The 22,968-nt window shown below is 34.5% G+C and overlaps 1 long non-coding RNA gene and 3 pseudogenes across 1 annotated transcript; 1 reads left to right on the top strand and 3 right to left on the bottom strand.

Annotated features, from left to right (window-relative positions):
* Positions 1–3,548: 3,548 nt before the first annotated feature.
* Positions 3,549–5,019, bottom strand: LOC145640697 (hydroquinone glucosyltransferase pseudogene; annotated as a pseudogene).
* Positions 5,020–5,726: 707 nt separating this feature from the next.
* Positions 5,727–7,533, top strand: LOC145639639 (uncharacterized). The gene is made up of 3 exons (XR_014114923.1): positions 5,727–5,890; positions 6,220–6,350; positions 7,275–7,533. It is a non-coding gene; the product is annotated as an uncharacterized LOC145639639 (long non-coding RNA).
* Positions 7,534–7,999: 466 nt separating this feature from the next.
* On the bottom strand, positions 8,000–9,700 carry LOC145640696 (hydroquinone glucosyltransferase pseudogene; annotated as a pseudogene).
* Positions 9,701–10,701: 1,001 nt separating this feature from the next.
* Positions 10,702–12,739, bottom strand: LOC145639637 (hydroquinone glucosyltransferase pseudogene; annotated as a pseudogene).
* Positions 12,740–22,968: the final 10,229 nt, after the last annotated feature.

The following is a 22,968-nucleotide window of genomic DNA, read 5'->3' as shown; positions in this document are numbered from 1 at the left end:
TCCTCCACCTACACCAAATACAATTAGTATTAAATCATTAAAAAAAAAAAAAAAAAAAAAAAAAAAACTTTCAACATAATAATCCAGCCTAAAAAGGAAAGATATCCACAATCATCATTTGTATATCATTTAAAATCAATAAAATATGGAAACAAACCGATTATAAAAACTATATTTATAACACACACACACAAAAATAAAAATAAAAAATGTAGGAGTTACTTTGTTACACCTCATTCCTCAATCTACATTGAATTTCACCACAATCATGTAAATTAAAAAGATTTATTACATACATTTGTTCGTTTTTGTTCTTCCTATATACTCTGCATAAATCAAGCAAATCTTAGTGGAGTTGGTGAAAAATTCACCTTTTAACTTTATGGTCACGAATTTGAAACCCAATAATAGGGTTATTTATGAGGGCAAAAAATCCAAGTTGTTGATTACTCACAAGCTATAATTATGATTTCAATTTTTATACAAGTAATTTTTACAAAAGAAAAAATGGTGTCTTAATACTATAATACAAGTTAAAATATAGCACTTGGAAAGACCTAAGTGGCTAAGTTTGTTGTTCATCTTAATAAAACATAGTAGGATTATTTATCAATAAATGGGTATAAACATCTAGGTAAGACTTTTTTTTAAAAAATAGGAATATACTCGTATTAAATTGACTTTGAAAAAACATTATCATGATCAAGATTGTGTGTCTTGTGCTCCGTACTCGTCTATATTCTCGAATTTCTGAAACAATCTAAATAAAAGATGTTTTTGTGTTTTTTGTTTATTTATATAGATAAAGAAAAGTATAAAGTGCAAAGTATATACAAAAAAAACTTTACATCAATGTATGTAATTTTCAATCATGATGTGTTCATGTGCAAAGATTGTTTTTTGAGATTGATTATCCTTTTTTCCAATATAAATATGCAAAGTATGTCGTTAGATGATAGCTTTTTATAATCATATAATTTTAATAATTAGTCAATAATTAATTTAAATAACTTTATTTTATTCTTTCAACCTCCATATATACTTTAGAAAATTGATTCGGCTGCTGTCCAAAAATGGTGTACTCGCCTAGCTTGGATTAATGTGTGACGTCGTTGAAGAGGCCAATGATGGAGACCATGAAAGGAACTCGATCTCTTTGAACAAGTTCATAGAAAGCGAATTTATGCGTGATGGTGACGTCATTCTTACGTAAGCCTTTTGTTGTAATTAGCATATGTCAAACCCAATTTGAGTTTGTATGCATCCAATTATTATGAGATGAGAAACTTCACCTAAATTGCCAGACCGATATCAATGTACTTGGTAGGCCTTTACTCGTCTTTAGTGTGGAGGACGATGACTTATTAGATTGGAACCTCATGAAAATTATGATGATAAATTTTTAGATGATAAAGGTACGTGAGGAAAGAGGAAATTTCCACCCTAAAAAGATCCTAATAGTAAGATTAATTTAAACTTGAAACTCTCATCAAGGTTGATAAGATTGTTTCATGGTTGACCAGTTTATCTCAATCGAGGTATGCATGGTTGATATGTAATGTTATTAATAATTAAAAATAGACTAGGATGTGATTGAGATATGAAGCAAGTAACTCAAATTAATGACTACGGGTCTGTTTTGATTTACTGATCTGAGTTGTGCTGAACTGAACTGAATTGAATCAAGCTGAATTGAGCTGATCTGAACTGAAGTGTTTACGAGAGAAGAAAATTAGGAACTGAACTGAAATGAACTAAACTGAACTGATATTAAGCTGAAAAGAACATGCCCTACCTATTCAATTCATATTTATAGTTTAGTTAGATAAGGGACACTCAATTTAATTCAATTTACTACGGTGTTCATTGGAATCATATTTTTTGATGTTGCAAATATATTGTTTTACCTTATTTTTTATTGACCAAGTTATAGCAAAAATAACCCAAATGAAAATAAATAATGTTATATAGAAATTTATTAAGATTATAAAATTGGACATTGTTTCTACTATACTCCCATACAAAGTATATATTCAAACTTTTATTTAGCATACTTTAATTTGCTTAGGGTCTGTTCTCATTGACTGAAATAAATATTTTATAAGAGAAGGAAATTAAGCTGAAATGAACTGAACTGAACTGAAATAAATATTTTATAAGAGAAGGAAATTAAGCTGAAATGAACTGAACTGAACTTATTAGAGCTGAACTAAACTGAACTTATTAGAGCTAAACTGAAGTGAAAATAATCGTAGGAGAATCGGCCCTAAGTGTTGCATATGAATTGTATGAAATTAAAATAGATAAAGTATGAAGGGAACAATTATTTGATAGTCCATATGAGTTTTGGTTTCATCTTGGCATGTTGACAACAATAGACAAAAGTGAGTAGGTGACGTAATGATGATCCTTGAATGACGCAATACAACACTGATGTGAGGGATTCTAGAAGGTGTGGGGGAGTCTTTTGTAGTTTTGTGTACTTGACCGTATGTGTATGATGATCCTGGCTACCTGCATATATTCCATGTGTTGTTTTTCTCATATCATCCTCCTTTCCTCCCGCTAACTTCCCTCTTTACCATGCATAAAATTAAATAATACTGGTACTACGTAAGTTAGGGTCTATTCTGATTCATTGAACTAAGGTGAACTAATTTTATTAGAGATGATGAATTAAACTGAATTGAGTTGAACTGAATTGAAATGAAATGAATTATTTATGAGATAAAGAAATTAGGAAATGAAATGAAATGATTGAAGCTGAAGAAAACAGACCCAATTTCTTACCAAGATAAATACCATCTTCGTTCATTTTTAGAAGTGGAGTATCAATTTTTAAATAGGGGGAGTTTTTTTATTAAATGCATCAATTTTCATTTTAGTTAATAAATTATCTCCATCTCTTTCATCACACGACTCTTTTTTTTTTTCTCTACTGCCCTCATTTGCAAAACTATATAGGAGTCTGTATTTTTACAAGTGTTTGATAATTGACTTTTCATTCAGCGAAAAACCTGGCTTTCAAGCCAAAATGAAAACGCTGCTATGAGTAGTTTTATTTTTTGGCTTTTAGCTTGTTGGCCCACAAATTATCTAATGAACAGCCAACAACTAAATTATCAAACACTTTTATAAACAACCAATTTCAAAAGCCGTTATAAATAACCAGACATTCCGGTTGATCAAACAAGCCAAGTGAACCAGTCAACCGCCAACAACCATTTGCCGAACAAGGCCTTAATCATCACTCTCAAGAATGAGGTTTGTATAAAGACATAAGGAGTAATAATTTTTTAAAAACGTGATAAAGTCAATAGAAAAATTATACTTCGTATATTCTAACTTTGTAGGTTAGTGTGAGATCAAAATCTGTAAAGAAAAAAGTAGGATACAAAAACTTGTGAAAAAGTAATTAAAGCAAGTAATTTGAACCACAAAGTATACATTAGTAGCACTTGATCTCAAACTCTCCGACATATTAAGGTAATAAAATAAGTTTATATGTGAAGAATCGCATCACAAAAATAGATCTTACAGCATCAAATTCATATGTTGGAACATTCCTTGGCCTTTGCCAACATCCATTCAGAAGCAACATCGTTTAACGATTTTGTGGAATCTCCGGTTTCACTAATAGCTCTTTTAGCACAATCACTCAATTCTTTCATTAGATTACGAATCCTCCTCCCATTTGCACCTAACATCAACTCTTTGACAACTTTAGCAACACGATCCGCTTCAACTATACCATGCTTGTTGATCTCAGGCCTTAGTGCCACCTCTAGTCCTTCCTCGAGTATAGTTGCATTCATGTTTTGCTCCGCATAGAGGGGCCATGCAATTAAAGGCATAACATGAATTACACTCTCTAAAATCGAGTTCCACCCACAATGAGTCAAAAACCCACCCGTTGACTTGTGACTTAGCACCTCGATTTGTGGGGCCCATGACGAGATTAAAAGTCCACGGTCCTTGGTCCGATCGACAAACCCATTAGGCAAGAACCCAAAAGATTCATCTTGATCATGGCCATTGTAGTATGACCCAAAAGACGATTCTTCATTTGGGCCTTTAATAACCCACAAAAACCTCACCCCACTTTTCTCCAGCCCAATTGCTAATTCACTAAGTTGGTCATAAGACAAAGTCCCCCCACTCCCAAATGATACAAACAAAACTGACCTAGATGGTTGTTGATCCAACCATCTTAAACACTCCAACCCACCCACCTTACTACCCATATCCATACCCGATCTCACTATCGGTCCAATCGGATAAACCGGGGGTCTATTCGGATCCTCGGTTTGTAAAGCCCGGATAGCCCCAGGCTCAAGATCCAAAAAAGTGTTAATCAAAATCCCCTCTACCAAACCATACCTCTTTAGATGGTAAAAAATCCAAGAATAAGCCTCACTCTTACGGTCTTGAAGCCCATCCTCAAAATCCTTACCATGGATCGGCACGCACCCGGGTAAAACAACCGGGTCAACCATATCACGAAACTCACACGACACCGTTTCATGCAACTTAGGCAAGTAAAAAAGAAATAGCAAATACATAGCATTAGTAAAAAAATACAAGTAAGGCGCAACACCTAACTCCCTAGCAACGTCATACACCGGAGTACCAAAAAGATCAGTAACAACCGCGACAAGGCCTGGGAGGGCGGACAAAGCATCCCGAATAAACGGAACTGAGTGGACGACAACGAGGGAGATAACGACATCGAGGTCGTCGGTCTCTACGTGGGAGAGGTCAATAGGAGGGAGGTAGACGTAGGAAATGGCATTTGGGAGGGAAGAAAGCAAGGAAGTTTGTGCTTCACTAGGTTGATCATTGACCCTAGAAGGAAGTATAAGTGTAATGGTGAAGTTGAAACGTGACATTAAGATTTTAGCTAACTCAACAAATGAAATCAGATGTCCTATCCCAGGACTTGAGATTATTGCAACATTTAGTTGTTTTTGTTCCATTGTTTTAAGTTAGTTTTGAACTAACAAAAAATGGAATGAGTATGTAATAATGTATAATGGGTTGAATAATGTTAGATTTTATGGTGATAATGTAGGCAACTATCTAGTGTTATTAAATTGTTCACCAAAAAAAAAACCACTAGTGTTAAATTGTCTTCTCATTTAATTATGCAATGCTATATGTATTCATAATACACGATTACACGATGTCTTCTTAGGGCAACTTGCAAATTTATTTTGTGTTAATAAGCTAAGTCAACTAAAATAAATTATTACTGATAGATTAATTAGTATTCTTAAATCAAGGATCATACATAGGACTATAGGAGTAAACAAAGAGGATTAATGACTTTGGGCTATTTTATTTTTATTTTGTGATATGTACAAAGTACCATCGTTCTATTGTTGTGTATAATTGATATAGTATTGAATATAGTTCTAAAATCTGTTATAAGTCCAGAATCATCAATAACTATATACTAAAAGTGAAACCAAGAATGACATTTCCTATTAACAATTTACCCGTCTATTTTATTTTCCGATTTTATGCAGATTCAGATTAACCAGACTCAACCCAAAATCAACCCGAATATTTACTAACCCAAAAGCGACCCGACTTGAAATGACCTGACCTGAACGACCCGTTGCCAGGCCTCAGCCATCAAAAAAAAAAAAAAAAAAAAAACGGAAAAATGTTTACCGAATAGATTTCTAAGTTTGGGTTTAAGCCAAGGCCTGGGTAATATCTAAACCAAAGCCCATAATTGTAAATTTGGAGTTGGAGTTTTCGTCAATGGGATTCGTTCCTAATCTCACTGTCTTCCATCATCAAATCTTCTCCAATTTTGAGTTTCCTTGAATTTCGATTAAAGTTTTCTACTTCCCCCAAATATTTCGTTCATCTTCATATTCTGGTAATTGCTCTTCAATTTCTATATTCCGCTCTATTTCCCTACTAATTAATTATAGATTCAGCTATGTTCATTTGTATTGATTATATATTAGTGTAATTTAGGTTTTGGTTTACTTGATTTCAATTTCTGGCAATTTAGTTGAGCAATTTAGCGTTTGTTATCAAATTAATCAATTAATTTACCAAATTTAGATTTAAGTTGGATGTGCTGAGTTGAATAAGTATTTACTCCTATTTGAATCTTTTCTGGAAATTTCGGTAAGTATTTCCAGATTCTGGTGATCACATAATTAATGTTTTTTCTTCCTTTTTTTTTGATGAATATAAAAGGAGAAAGAAGAAAGAGAATTTTCGGAAACAAGATGATATACAGAAAGTGGAGTCTGTTGACCAGCACTGCGGTGATCACCAGTGGCATTGTTGGCGCCGTTGTCATCGGCAATCTCCTCTTTGTTCGCGAGGTTCGACATTCTTCTACCTAATCCTTTTGCTTTCGCTTTCGGTTTTGATTTTGATTTTGATTATGGTTTGATTTTGATTCTGCTTGATGTTATATTATTTGTGGTTGGATGGTTAAGCTAGACATCATTTTAATTATAATAAACTGACTATGATGACTGATGAGTAGACTGAATAATTAAAGCGAATTCGAGATAAATACTTAAGCTGAGGGTTTTCGATGTCATCGTTTTTCCTATGTTGGCATTGGCCTCGGCATAAATCATTAATAAAGAGTTTCAAATTCACTTCAGCTTGTTGTCTATTGTTTGCCCTTCTTTTCGTTCTTGCGAATCTTTTAAGCTAAAACTATCGTTTAACTGAGGCAAATAGTGGCTTTGAGTAGGGTGGGATACTATTCTGTAGGTTATGATGTTTCTAGGGTAGTTAAGTTTTACATTTTTCAATGGCAGCATTGTTTTAGGAATAGTCCTCCGGATGATTGGTTTCTAACATTGGTTTGACATCTTCTTAACTTTAAAGCCAGACGATTGTTTGGATATTTATCCAAATATATGACACCTTATACTCTTGTGTCTCAAAAGAACTGGGGTTAAGTGTTTGTTGCTTCATGTGTAGCATTCTTTTGATTTTTATGGAAACCGCTGGGGAACAGATTCCTTTGTGAATACTCTAATCTAGTATGAGACAATGAGACATTACTCTAGAATAATGATGACTTAATTTGTTAAGATCTTTAGATGATTAGAGATTCAGGTTCTCTTTGTGGGATCAGGGGAGAGTAGCTTGCTAGTTTTCTTGAATGCTTATTAAATATAGTGGATAAAATTCTTGGAATGTTTGAAGCATCCTTATTTCGTAAACTGTTTATGATGATTGACCATTTCATGTTATTATTTTGCTTATCCATGGTTTTGTAAATTTAGGATCCTCTCATGAAGCCAGTGCCAAAGAAACAGAACGAGTCTTCATCACAGTAGATCTGTTTTGTAAGTTTTGTGCTAAGAATGTTCTGAGTTTTTTCTTATGTTTTTCAGTTTATCTTGTGAGTTAGGACTGATGGTTAAATGCTGGGTCGTCTAAGAAGTGGTTTTATATTCGAATACGATTTGCTTTGTGATTATTGAAATCATTTGACATGTCATCCCTTCAAAATTATAAATGAAAAGTGCCTTGTTGAATCAATTTGCCTTTTTACCCTTGCCTTTTCACCGCATCTCCTTTTTTTCGCTTATGTTTACGAAGTAATTATTTTTCACTGTGTGATTGTAAGATGTTTGCATGTTTATAGGCATAAAGTTTTGGGGTGCTTTGTTCTATTGTAGACACTTAGTCAAGTGTAGTTTCATTCTTATCTTGTGTGAATTGTGTTGATATGTGAGTTTCTATTGAAACCTTTTTCTACTCCAAGCACTGGACCAAATAACATGAAATAAGAGGCCCTGGAAAATGGGAGGTTTTGAGGGCTGTCAATTAGTTATACACTATTTTAGATGTTCGAACAAACTTGTCATTGAATTTCTAAAGATGCTGTTACTTTGAATGATGCATAGAAACTGCTGATGATGAACTGATTATGAGGACTCCTTTTGGTGAAATCCTTGTTTAACTTAAAATAAGGGGTTAGAATAAGCTGTCTAGTACTATGAAATTTGTGAAAATTGGTAAATTTAATTCAAACTTCGAACAACTAATACATGTTGAGACATTGCCTGACAAGTCATTCTTTGTATCTCTCTTAAGCGGTAATACAATAAAAAAGAAAATAAATGGGCATGTTTGGATTAGGGTTGGCGGCAAATAAAGAGATGAGAGGCATTGCGCTGTGGTAGTGGCCAAGGGGGGAGGAGGTACGGAGTTGTGTAAAATGAGGGTACCACTATTACCTCATCTATTATCACCTCTTTTTTGGAATTTAGACTTTGTTACTATTTGATGAACTTTGCCTATCCAAAACACGCCAAGTGAGAGTGGTTTCACCTAGCAACTTCATGGAATCCCCATTTTCACTTGTAGCCTTTTTAGCTGAATCACTTATTTTCTTCATCCTGTTGTAAGCAATCTTTCCTTCTTCACCCTCCATTAAATCCTTAACAACTTTAACAATTTCTTCAGCCTCAACAAGACCATGTTTGTTTGTATTAGGCCTTAGAGCCACCTTAAGCCCTTCAGTCAACATAACCGCATTCATCTTTTGCTCAGCATAGAGTGGCCATGCAATTAAGGGTACTCCATGAACTATGCTTTCAAGAATCGAGTTCCATCCACAATGAGTCAAGAATCCTCCTATTGCTTTATGGCTCAGTATCTCAATTTGTGGCGCCCACGATGGGACCAATAGACCTAGATCCTTAATTCTTTCAACAAATCCTTTGGGTAGGAACTCATATTGATTTTCTTGTTTTCTAGCGCTGATTGTTGACCCTAAAGAGCACTTCTTGTCGGGGTTTTTAACAACCCATAAGAACTTATGCCCACTTCCCTCAAGTCCAGTGGCCAGTTCATTAAGTTGCTCACATGACAAAGTCCCCCCACTTCCAAACGACACAAATACAACTGATCGGGGTGGCTGCTGGTCCAACCACATCAAGCACTCTGCTCCATCCTCAACCAGACCTGAGCTTGATTGAATTATTGGCCCGATCGGGTAAACTGGAGGCCAATCTGGGTCTTCAGTTTGGAAAGCATGTATAGCACCCGGCTCCAGATCTAGAAAAGAATTGACAAATATTCCCTCAGCCCTCATATATTGCTTCATATGATGAAGCACCACCCTGTAGCTATCATCTTTACGATTCTGAGTGGACTCCGCGAAGTCTTTTCCATGGAGTGGCACACACCCAGGCAAAATCAACGGTTCAGGCATATCCCTGTACTCACACTCTATCATTGTGTCTAACTTTGGCAAATGAAAGGCAAACAATAAAGTCATTGCCGATGAAGTGAAAAACAAATAGGGGGGAATATTAAGCTCCCTTGCAACATCAAAGAGATCAGTGCCAAATAAATCAGTTACAAGGGCAACAACCTGGGCCTGTTGGACCAGAGAACTTAATACGGACCGGATGGAGGAGAGAGAGTGGAAGTGGGTGAGGGAGATGGTGGAGTCTTGGGTCGCATCTTGAGGTATATTAGTTGGGTTTAGGGGAGGGAGGAAGGAGTAGGAGATGAGCTTAGGAAGGGAGTCAAGGAAGGAGAGTTTAGCTTCAGTGGGAGGAAGTAAGAGAGTGACAGAGAAGCTGAAATGGGAGACGAGGAGTTTGGCGAATTCAACAAGTGGGATAATATGGCCTATGCCTAAGCTTGGAAGTATAACTACTCTAGGTTGAGGGAATTGCTGCTGTCCTTCCATTTCTATCTTTAATCTCTTTGTAAGTATTCTCTTCAGGAAGAGTTCTTATATACTTGATCAATTATTTAACTTAGCTATTCCATTAATTATAAAAGTTAATGAAGATAACTTTAAATATTCTAGGTCTATTGTCAGATTTGTCATCAATTTTGTATTTAAAATTATGTCAGATGTCATCAATTTTGTATTTTAAATTCTTTAATCATTCCTGGTATGGTATTTCACAAATTCAATTTGCAAATCATGGGAGACAATCTGGATATGGGAATCCACTTTGCTTAGGTTCTCCACTCTCTTAGCTACTTTCTAATTCTTTCTTATAGCACATTCTTCCTAGCAGTAGTAGCTAACTGATGTGCTCTTCAATATTTTGCAAGAGTTGAATTACGTGGCTTGACTGCGTGATCTTCCTTGTAATTGTCTTGAATTCCAAAGGTGCATTCTCCCTCCCCGTGTAAGGTGTAACCCTCAGCGTCATGTGTGTCTTTATCATGGTGGAGGTGGATCTTGGATTCATTGCAGGGTTGCCAAGGCTTAAGGTCTGGGCTAGACTGGATGCAAAGATTCTTGCAGCACCCTCCTTTAACACTACTACTGGTCGTTTAGTACTCTACCCTATGGCTGCCTTACGATGTCTACGATCCCCATTTTTTACACTGGTTTTTTTTACTGAACTAATGGCTGTTGTCTTCTTGCCTATTGTGAGGGTGGTTTTGATTTCCAAGTGGATGGTACGGAGTCTGCCCTTTCTGATATGCTGTTAGAGTCTAAGCTACTTCTTGTTCACAATTTATCGATAATTTGATATCTATAATTTCTTCTCATATATAAAAATTATTAAGATATGGATAATGTACTTTCGGGCTAATAATAAGCATTATTTATGTTTTTTAAAAAATAAAAAATAAAATTATACGAAATATATTGATTTTATTTTAGGAATTTATGATAAAATTATACGTTTTTAATTGTAACTTATTTATTTGCCGAGTTCCGGCAAAAGTAGCAATCCGATAGGGGTAGCTATGTTTCCCTTGAAAATTAGCATTTTTTTAGCCATTTTTATTGTTCCATGTGGGTGGGGTTGGTTCAATGTGAAATACGGAGTATATTCATTATTCCAACTGTATCACATGGCAAATATGAATAGGATGATTGTAATACAACAAACCAATATTTAATGCATTTTTCAATTTCATCCACACAAAGAAATCTCATTGCCCTAATAATAAAACTAGTAACAGAGGTTACAAACCAACTTTATTCGTTATCAAATACAGTAAAAGGTAGTCGTTGCCCTCGAGTCATCGGTAAACAACAAACAAAAGTTGCAGATGTAAAATGTTCTCCAATATTATTAGTTTTAGACTCTTACCTACTTTTGACTCCATTTCTGAGCTACTTGGCTAAGAATTCTTGTTGAATCACCATCTTCACTTCTAGTCTTTCTTGCTAATTCACTCAATTCCTTCATCCTCTCCCTTGCTTTCTTCCCTTCTCCACCTTCCATCAACTCCTTGACAACTCTAGCTATCTCGTCTGCTTCAACAACTCCACTTTCTTTTGCCTTAGGCCGTAATGCCACCTTGATCCCTTCATTAAGCAACACAGCGTTCATCCTTTGCTCTGCATAGAGTGGCCAAGCAATCATAGGCACCCCATAGACGATACTCTCTAAAGTCGAGTTCCACCCACAATGACTCAGGAACCCACCCGTAGACTTGTGGCTCAAAACCTTTAGTTGGGGGGCCCAAGATGGGACTAAAAGGCCACGATTCTTGATCCTATCCAAGTATCCCTTTGGGAGGAAACCAAATGAATCATCTTTGTCACTACCTTGGGTAAAAAATGAATCTTGACTAGAGTTACTAGGAGCCCTAACCACCCACAAAAACCTTTGCCCACTATTTTCTAACCCAATAGCTAACTCATTAATCTGCTCATTAGATAAAGTCCCTCCACTCCCAAAACAAACAAACAAAACCGAACCTGGTGGTTGCTGGTCCAACCAACTCAAACACTCTAACCCTTCGTCGGCCTCCCCACCCAAATCAGACTTGATGATTGGTCCGACCGGGTAAATTTCAGGCCTGTTCGGATCCTCGGTTTTCAAGGCATGAATAGCACCCGGTTCAAGGTCTAAGAACGTGTTTTCAAAAATTCCCTCAGCTAAAACATACCTCTTGATCTGATAAAGAAACACTCGATATGCCTCATCTTGACGGTCCTGAGCAGGATCAACAAAATCCTTACCATAGAGCGGCACACACCCGGGTAAAACCAAGGGTTCGACCATATCCCTATACTCACACGACACCGTTTCATGCAACTTAGGCATGTGGAAAAACGACAGTAAGCAGAATGCATTAGTAGTGAAGTACATGTAAGGCGGGACGTTAAACTCTCGTGCAACATCAAAGTAGTCGGTACCAAAAAGATCAGTAACGAGAGCAACAACATTGGTGAGTGAAGAGAGGGCTGAACGAACGTGGGAAAGAGAATGGAAATGAGTCAGATGAATGGTGACTTCATGGGCTACATTAGAAGGTATTAGAGAGGAGTCGACACGAGGGAGAAACGTAGGGGAGATGGCAGGAGGTAAGGCCGATAGGAAGGTGGTTTGCGCGGTGGTGGGTGGAGATGAAGATGGGAGGAGAAGCGAGATTGAGAAGTGGTGGTGGTGGTGGAGGAGCTTGGCGAATTCGACGACGGGGATAAGGTGGCCCATCCCTGGACTTGGGATTACTACTACGTGGGGTTTTTGGTTTGTTTCTTGCATTTTTTGCTTCTTGTGAGTAGGTTTGGATTATTGTGTATGTTGTGAGTTTATAGAAGACAGTTGAGTGATGTGAGGATTTTGATTTTTATAGGCATCAATTTATGAAGGATGGGAATATCTTTACTCTTTAGTGATTAGGTTTGGCATAAGAGGGTCCCAATTGGCCAATTGACTCTCAGATTTGATTACTCTGTATCTCAGACCTTCCGAACAATTTCAATTGATAATATAATACAACAATAATTAATACAAGTACAATTATTGTAATTAATGTGTAAAAAAAAAATTATTGTAATTAATAATACGGAGTACAATAAAATAGTATTCTGTACTTATAATACAAAGTACTTGTAATTAGGGTAACGTTATATGTAGCCCTAAGGGCTATATATAAGCATTAAATATACTCTTGAAAAATGTATAAAATTAGAAATTCGTGACAAAAATACGTGTAAATCAGTGTTATTAGTGTTTATATTTTGATGATTTCTTAACTTTTTACGTTTTTCAAGTGTAAATTTAATGCTTATATGTAGCCTATGTATAACATTTTCCAAAAATTTAAAAGGGATTATGTGATCATCAATTTCACTTTTTCCATATCATGATTCATTTTAAAGTGATAAGAGTTATTTTTTATAACATTCGTTCTTCACGTTTTTACGTCTGATTTTTATTAACGGTTGCATTTGCTCCTACATTCATTTTGTATTAATTATTATGTGTTACTTCCTCCGGTTTTTTTAGTTGACACGTTTCTTTAGTCACGTTTGCCAATGCACTTATTCAATCATTAATATCTTAATTATCGATAAGCAAAATTTTTGAAAGTATATAACGTGACGAATCTAACAAGACCTATAAAAAGGAGGTGTGTGAATATTGCTAAAGTCAAAACGTGTCAACTAAATAAAAACGGAGGGTAGTATTTACTACGGAGTACTCATAATTATTTACTACTCCGTCCGTAATTTCAATCCCTCCCGTCATCGCACTATACTTCTCTCTCTCTCTCCTAGTTAAGGGTAAGTTTATTGCAAGTCTTGAGCAAAGTCTCAACATGAGTCTTACTCAAGATTCTTGCAATAATCTCATCTAAGACTCATGTGAGTCTTACATGGAATTTGGAAAATCCAAACCCATGTCAAGACTTGCAAGGCCAATGAAAATTAGCCACCTCACCAACCAAAAGTTTACAATAATTTTTAAAAAAATAAAAAAAGATATTTTACAAAAAATAAAATTATTTTGAAAAGAATTAAATGAGTTTGGAGTGAGTCTTGGGATAATGTGTAAATTTGCAGAAAGTCTTTGATGAATCTGAATAATATAAAAGTATTTTAAAGTTAGTGGAAAGCTGATATGACAGAGTCTGAAGTCTGGGTCCGAGTCTGGGGATAAACTCACCCTAATGGCCTCTGCATTTAGTGTGCCTTTTCTGCGTAGTAATTAATTAACACGGTGGAAGTATATTTAATTTTTTGTACCCCCAAATGTTATAATGTACTACCTTCAAATTTTTTGTTGCAATTTTGGGTGTTATTTGTGAAATATAAAATATTACAAAGTTGCGACAAAAAAAATAATAATAAAAAATCGGACGCAGTATCATTTTAGGTGCCTTTATATGTTTGTCATATTTCACATCTTCATAATTATTAAGATATATAAAAAGGCTTTTATACCCTTTTTTTTTTGTCCTTATTAAGTCATCTTCCCAATAGCTGGTTCCTACAGGCGCCTATACGGTGCAACGTACAGTCGTTTTGTAGGAAAGAACATGATATATAAAAGAAATGAACATATAGTTATAGTGAAAAGAACATACTATTAAAATGTAATGAACATATACCTAAAGTAAAAATAACATACTATTAAAATGTAATGAACATATACCTAGAGTGAAAAGAACATACTTGCACCAAAAAAATAAATAAAAAGAACATATGTTTATGTTCATTGATCAGTGAGTGTAATGTACTTTATTTGCAACATAATGATCATTGCTTAATGTGAAATGTTTATTAAATTTTGTCTTCAAGTTAGGGTGGTTATATATAGATAAAGTTTATTACATAATATTATCATATTCTTTATAATACTGCAGATGTTCTTTAGATATGAAAAAAATATATAAAATTGGATGTTCGTTACAAAACAACTATATGTTCTTTACAAAATAATTTTATGCTCTTTACAAAATAGTTACATGTTCTTTTTGCATTTTTTGGCTTGACCAAGCAAGGTATAGCCGCCTGCACCTTAAATTTTTCATCATCTTCCTATTTTACTCTAACATTTGCCATAAAAATTGTGTCTAACTTTGGACTAATGTAATGTTTTACACTCTTAAATCTATCCATTAATCTTATCCATATATTTTAATTATTTTGTAATTGAAAATGTCTCTTTTCTATTCACTTTTATTACGGATTAGTTTATTAATTGAAAATTTTACGTTTTCATATTCTTTCAATTACTTCACATTCTCATCCTTAATTCTCGTAATTTTCCTTTAAAAGTGACAAACTAAAAGGGAAGGAGGGAGTATAATATACTCGAGTATCTCATATGAACTTATTTTGTCTATGGAGTTTTTTTTTTTTTTTTTTTTTTTTTTTTTGAAAGCGGAGTTTTTTGTTTTTGACTTGAGGTAATGTTGAGAATTGAAAAAGAAATGACGGCAGAACATTCATTTTCCAAAAAACAGTGTGCCAAGTGCCAACTGCCTAGGACGTTTAAATAAGACGACGTCGCTAATAAGATGAGGTTTAATACGGTATATATGATACTCGCAATTTAATAAAGTTTAATTAGCAGCTTTCTTTAATTGTGTCTTGTACTGTTGTACAATTGATATATACGTAAGCTCACGTTTCATTAGAAAAGATATTATAAATAGAATAGAAGTTTATGGTAAGCTAATCACTCAAACAAAATTTTAAATCCAAAATAGATCGATCCATTATTAGAATGGTGCTCCTCAAATATATGAAGTTATTAATATTTGGGTTACTACTTATATTCATGGCATCTAGTAATGATACTTAATCTCTTCCTTAATCAGTTACTCGTTATTGAATTGCTAACTAAAATTTAGTACTCGTATTAATTAATTAATGTGTCAGTAAATTGTAAACTTTACAGATTTGGCAATAGGGCAGGGGGTGCACCTTCAAAGGTTATGGAATATGGATGTGTAGTAACATAAGTTCATGTTGAAATTCGTATTGTAATTATTATTACTACATCCGTTAAATGCTATGTGCAATTTTAAAATATTTAATACTTCCTCCATTCTATTAATATTGCAATAATGGGTTTTTTGCACTATTCATCACTTTTGTTTGACCATATAATATGAGTTATACGTTAAGCAAAATATAGTCAAGTGAGATCTTGTTGGATTTGTCTCATTTAATATTTTCACAATATCAACTTTTTATAATTTTTACCCTGACACAATTAAAGATATTTAGCATATAAAATGTGTTTTGGGATAAGTAATTTCCTTCTTGTTGCAATATTAACAGAACGGAGGAAGTATCTCACAAATAATACTCTAAAGTTACAAGTACATTTAACAGAGGTTTTATTATTATTATTATTATTATTATTATTATTATTATTATTATTACATGGGGAGGATGGACGAATTAATAATTCTGAATTCTCGCTGGAGCAGTTAAACTTTTCAGCAAAAATGTCAGAGATTTTTAGCAGAAAATTCAAGACTTGTAGAAAATTCAACGTTCAAATTAAAACATTAAATATAATCACAAATTTCAAACAGAGCAATCAACAATTTCAACAGAAAAATAAGAATTTTCAAGGAGGTGGTAAGCTTCTTTCGAAGAAAATTTAGAATTTTTGTAGTGCATCAGAATTTTCAGCGGGGCGATCAAAGCTTTCGGTCAGAAGAAGGAAGATTTTTCAGTAAGGCGATCGATATTTTCAGCCTGAAAAGTCAAGATTTTTTAAACTAGAACAACCAAGATATTTATCTTGGTAGCCAGATTTTTCATTCCGAAGCAATCTAACAAGAAGGAAAAGATGCATCCTGCCAAAAATCAATGTCTCCTTAAAGTCTTAGAACCGCCATGGCACCTCTAAGGCTTGGGGGGCTAGATGTATGGGAGCAACTCTACAACGCTCCATCTCTTGGGGGTTAGTTATGTGGAATGACACCCTCCGAGTCATTTGACTAATAAACCCGGCTCTTAAAAAAATCGATCCCGCTTCACGGGGTTCCTCAAAACCACTCCCCAGGGCACTTTACATTCTCTCTCTTGCTGGTCCTCCAGTGGTGCAAACAGAGGCTCCAATTGTTCAGCCCGAGACTCCAACAGTGCATTTAGTGATTAGAATATTCTCATCGGAGTACACCCAAAACCATAACAATAATAACTACAATATCAATAACAACATCGGCATTCAACATCGGTATAATGTTGTTCGTGATGTCCTAAGTGATAGTTGTTTTCGGTTTGGGATTTTTGCAAGAAATGATATTAACGTTGGGTTGCCTAGGGGGAACGATAGGGCTCTTTGACCTGCAGATGTGTATTTTTATTCATGGAACACAATATACCGCTTTACAACTTGCACCGATTTCTTAACTCAAGCCTATCACGAACATTTATGACAACATATAATGATCATATATGGTTCCAAACGACATTATATGACCCCGAGATGTATCTCCTAAAATCTCAAGGCTTTTTGACACCGAGCCCGGAAACCTTCAAACTATCTCAAAAAAAGTGGATATTAGCCTTAAATTTTGGAATTTTTAGATTTATTTTCGTCCGGAAAAAAAATCGCCGAAATGTTTACCATGGTCCGTAATACCCTCCGTGAGTCCAATTGGGTGGGTTGAACTATCCAATTTGCCTTTAAACGGCCAATTTACCGGTTTACAACTAGCATCAATTTCATTAACTCAAGCCTACCACGAACATTTATGACAACAAATAATGATCATATATGGTTCCAAATGACATTATATAAACCCGATAAGTATTCCCTAAACTTTCAAAACTTTTCGACACCAGGCCCGAAGACTACAAAAAATCTCAAAAAGCGTGGATATAGCTAGCATTTAATTTTTTAATTGATTTACTTTTTTCGTCTGGAAATTAAAATTGGAAAAATGTTGGTCTCTAATACCCATCGGGAGTCCAATTGGGTTGGTGGAACAATCCATTTTTCCTTTAAACGACCAATTTATCGGTTTACAACTAGCGTCGATTTCATTAACTCAAGCCTACCACGAACATTTATGACAACATATAATGATCATATATTGTTCCAAATGGCATTATATGACCCCGAAATCTATCCCTTAAAATCTAAAAGTTTTTCGACATCAGGCCCCGAAACCTCCAAAATTTCTCAAAAAACGTGAATATTAGCCTTTAATTTTGAAATTTTTTTGCTTTAATTCGTTCGGAAATAAAAATTGTCGAAATTTTTACCATGGTCCCTAATACCCTTCAGAAGTCCAATTGGGTGGGTGGAACCATCCTTTTGCCTTTAACGGACAATTTATCGGTTTACAACTTGCACCGATTTAATTAACTCAAGCCTACAACGAACATTTATGACAACATATAATTATCATATATGGTTCCAAACGACATTATATGACCCCAAAATGTATCCCCTAAAATCTCAAAACTTTTCGACAACGGGTCTCGAAACATCCCAAATTTCTCAAAAAGTGTGGATTTTTGTGTGGGAAATCTTTATACTAAAATCAAAACCCAAAACAATTAAATTAACATTAAGCAAAATAATGAAACAAAGGAGGATGAAAATAAGACTAACCTTTTTGTGTGGGAAATTTTTGGAGATTCACGGGGTATTTATAGGAGAGAATTATTGTAGGGTAAAAAGAAAGATTGGGCCTCATAAAAATAATGGGTCGATTAAGTAAACAAATGGGTTAGGCTTGTGTGATTGGACATAAATTGTAGAATAAAGGTGCATAAAATAATTTGTTCAAATAATTTTCGACCCGGATTAATAATTTGAAACTTTTGAAATTAAATTATGAAAAATAACAAATAAATATTATAAATAAAATAAATTTTCATTTATAAAATATTTAAAAATACGGGGGAATTACAATCTACCCCTCTTAAAAAAAGTTTCGCCCTCGAAACTTAACCCAAAAGCCATAAATTTTCCAAAACCATTCAAACTTTTGTGTTTTATATTGCTGTAAATTGATTGATTCTCAACATGCACACTCAACAAACTGAACTTTATGCTTAATAGACTCGTACTTGGCCAAAGTTTACATACTTTAATTGCATGTAAATACAACAATAGTGCATATTAATAAGCAAAATAATGCAAACTCAAGCAATAAATAGCATAATTGAGGTAAAAAGCGCGAAATTACATCGCATTCTACCCCTCTTAAAGAAAAGAGTTACACCCCCGTAACTCACCTCAATAACATCATTAGGAATTTCTTTTTCATTTCTTCTTTCTGCAATAATTTATCCATAACTTGTTATTCTATAATTTCCTCAAATTTGAATAGTTCAATTCATAGGCACTCAATAATCTCTTTAGTCTCCTTAGCTAACAACCGAAGGCTATATATTAAGATTTGTAAAATCTTACAGGTGACACTGTATTTCGAATGAATCTCCAATGTAAACAATATATACGCAATCTCAAGATCATGGTAGGGTAATTGGTCTCATAAGATTTGTCTTGGCAAGAAGCATTATCATTTTTCCATTTTGTTGCAACACACATCCATTAAGTAAAAACTTCAAGTCCACCACTCCCATTAGGCAAGACTAAAACAAGTGCAACGATTAAATGTTCTTTAAGAGTTAAAAGGCTTGTTTACACTTCTCATCCCATTCTAACTAACTCTCTTTCATCAAGGTATATACAACAATCCTCAAAAGTCCTTCACAACCCTCTTTAAACATCTAATCCCAATAAACTCCTTATATCGGTCACATTGTTAGGTGTAGACCACTTACTCACCACTTGAATTTTTTTTTGTCCCAAAATGAAACTTACTCTCATTAATAAAGATTCACACTTCGAAAACTGAGCATATTACAAGTCGTCCCTAAAATGTCACAGAATCCTCAAATGTCTATTATAATTCTCCTCACTCTTCAAGTATAGCAAGATATCATTAATAAAACCATATATTTATCGAATTACTGTACTCATGGAAATACTCGATTCATTAAATCCATAATGATTGTTAATACATTAATTAACCCAAAAGGCCTGATTTATATTTCCATGTTTATGAATCCATGGGCTCCTCAAAATTTTCTTCTCTTCAACTTGGTTTCCAAATTCTCCCAACGAAAATCGATTGTCTCACGAATCGTATCCCTATTCTCTTTCCACCAAAGTTATGCTCCTCAAATTCTCATGGCAATTCAAAACAACAAAAACTCATCTTTCACTACCTAGTTCTACAGAAAAGCAGGGTCTCCACTCTCCTTAAAGTATGCGGCTTGACCAAAGCAAAATTCATACACTCCTCTCGCGTAGTTTATCATCACCATATATATATATTTCATCAATTCTCCAAGTACATTCCTAATTTGATCATAAGGTTTCTCAAATAAACACTCATTGGTTGCAAAAATTGAAGGAGATATTAAATAATAAAAATATAGATCTTACCAATAACCTAAAGCACCAAATAAATAATAAATAACATCATTAAATAAGCATAACCAAATAGTCACATAATTACATGCTTCATATAATGATCATCCATACATACACATTACATTGCACAAATCATCACAAATTAATCTATATTGTATTCTTTAATCCTTACACATGATTCTAGGTGATCACAACACCCAAATTTGCATGATTATATAAAACATATACAATTAAATATAACTTGCATAATAACTACATTCAAAATAAATGGCACCAAGAATTAAATTATAATGCACATAGAAAGAAATCATCTGTCCTATATGCCCTTCTTAAGACTACCCAAATCTCACACATAAAATAAAATAAATAATACTAAGGTTCAAAGAATAAAATAAGTACGCAGATTCAACTAATTTCAAAAATAATTAATAACATAGTAATTTATAAAAATACATATATTTTATTTAAACTGCCGAATTATTTTAATTAAAATAAAATAATTTTTTTGAAATTAAAGTTTAACCTTAAATCATGTCATAAAATCCAAAATCATAAGATTTAAAACGTTAGGCGCCCAAAAACTTTTAAAGTAACTTTAGTGGTAATTAAATCGAACCTAAGCTCCCAGATACCACTTTGTAACACCCCAATAATTCTCTCTTTAAACCTGTGAGGACCCTGAACAATATTCAAGAGAATTACTGGCGTGCTACCGCCACGTGTTCAAACGTTAAGGCTTTATCAGAAAATAGCAGCGGAAAAACTAAATCAGTTATAAATAAGTTTCAAAACCAACGAATGAAACCAAATTAAGTCATACAACTTGGAACCATTAAGGCCCTTATTCAAAACCCAATAAAAGTAGTAAGTGATTAAATTCAGTGTTCAAATAAATTCAAAACCAAAAGAAATAGTGTCGAATAAAATCGAATTAAAATAAATTCAAACTTGCAAAAGAAATAAAATGCAAACAACCAACTCTCTACTCAAGATCCCACAACCCTGATGAATGCTGCATGTGTAAGAACTTGTGGTAATTCTGCTCCCCAATATTACAAGTGTAAAATTTGGATCGTCACAGGGTCATTGAAAGGCGAAGGCCATGACCAAAGAAAGACACACAAAGCACGCAATCAGCAAAGCTGAGTACATACAAGCTGCGAAATAAATTAAGAAATCCATAACATGCTACTAATAATCAATCATCATGCATCATTAAATTATAGACTCAACTAACACACGACTCAACTATTTATATTACTAAGGCTCCATTAATTAATAATAGGTAAATCATTATTTTTATTCATTGGATTACGCAATAGACAAGGTTGTCCAACCCATGCTAATATCCTCCGGGAATCCAATTGAGTGGGTGGAACCATCCAATTTGCCTCAAAACGATCAATTTGTGAACTCAAGCCTACCATGGACATTTAAGACATCATATAATGGTCATATATGGGTTCCAAACGACATTATATGACCCTAAGATGTATTCCCTAGGGTCTTAACACTTTTGGCCACCGGGCCCTTAACCTCAAAAATTCCTCAAAAAGCGTGGATAATAGCCTTCAATTTTGGAATTTTTTGACTTTTTTTCGCCCGAAAATAAAAATTGCAGAGATGTTTACCATGGTCCCTAATACCCTCCGGGAGTCCAATTAGGTGGGTGGAACCATCCAATTTGCCTTAAAACAATCAATTTACCAATCCGCAACTTGCACCGATTTTGTGAACTCAATCCTACCACAGGCATTTATGACATCATTTAATGGTCATATATGGTTCCAAACGGCATTATATGACCATAAGATATATCCTTTAGGGTCTCAACACTTTTCGCCACCGGGCCCCGTAACCTCAAAAATTCCTCAAAAACCATGGATAATAGCCTTCAATTTTGGAATTTTTTGACCTTTTTTTGCCCGGAAATAAAAATTGCCGAGTTGTTTACCATGGTCTCTACTACCCTCCGGGAGTCCAATTAGGTGGGTGGAACCATCCAATTTGCCTTAAAACAATCAATTTACCAATCCCCAACTTGCACTGATTTTGTGAACTCAAGCCTACCGCAGACATTTATGACATCATTTAATGGTCATATATGGTTCCAAACGGCATTATATGACCCTAAGATATATCCTCTAGGGTCTCAACACTTTTTGCCACCGGACCCCGTAACCTCAAAAATTCCTTAAAAAGCATGGTATTGCCTTCAATTTTGGAATTTTTTGACCTTTTTTTGCCCGGAAATAAAAATTGCCGAGTTGTTTACCATGGTCTCTAATATTATCCGGGAGTCCAATTGAGTGGGTGGAACCATCTAATTTGCCTTAAAACTGTCAATTTATTAAGTCGCAACTTGCACCGATTTTTTGAACTCAAACCTACCATGGACATTTATGACATCATTTAATGGTCATATATGGTTCCAAACGACATTATATGACCCTAAGATGTATTCCCTAGAGTCTCAACACTTTTCGCCACCGGGCCCCGTAACTTCAAAAATTACTCAAAAAGCGTGGATAATAGCCTTCAATTTTGGAATTTTTTGACCTATTTTAGCCTGGAAATAAAAATTTCCTAGATGTTTACTATGGTCCCTAATATCCTCCGGGAGTCCAATTGTGTGAGCGGAACCATCCAATTTGCCTTAAAACGGTCAATTTCCCAATTCGCAACTCTCACCGATTTTGTGAACTCAAGCCTACCATGGACATTTAAGACATCATATAATGGTCATATATGGTTCCAAACGACATTATATGACCCTAAGATATATCCCCTAGGGTCTTAACACTTTTGGCCACCAGGCTCCTTA

This window comes from Chenopodium album, chromosome 7, assembly GCF_948465745.1.
Source record: "Chenopodium album chromosome 7, dcCheAlbu1.1, whole genome shotgun sequence".
Taxonomy (NCBI): domain Eukaryota; kingdom Viridiplantae; phylum Streptophyta; class Magnoliopsida; order Caryophyllales; family Amaranthaceae; genus Chenopodium; species Chenopodium album.
Note: the sequence above shows the minus strand (reverse complement) of the source record. Positions and strands in the feature narration are given on the sequence as shown.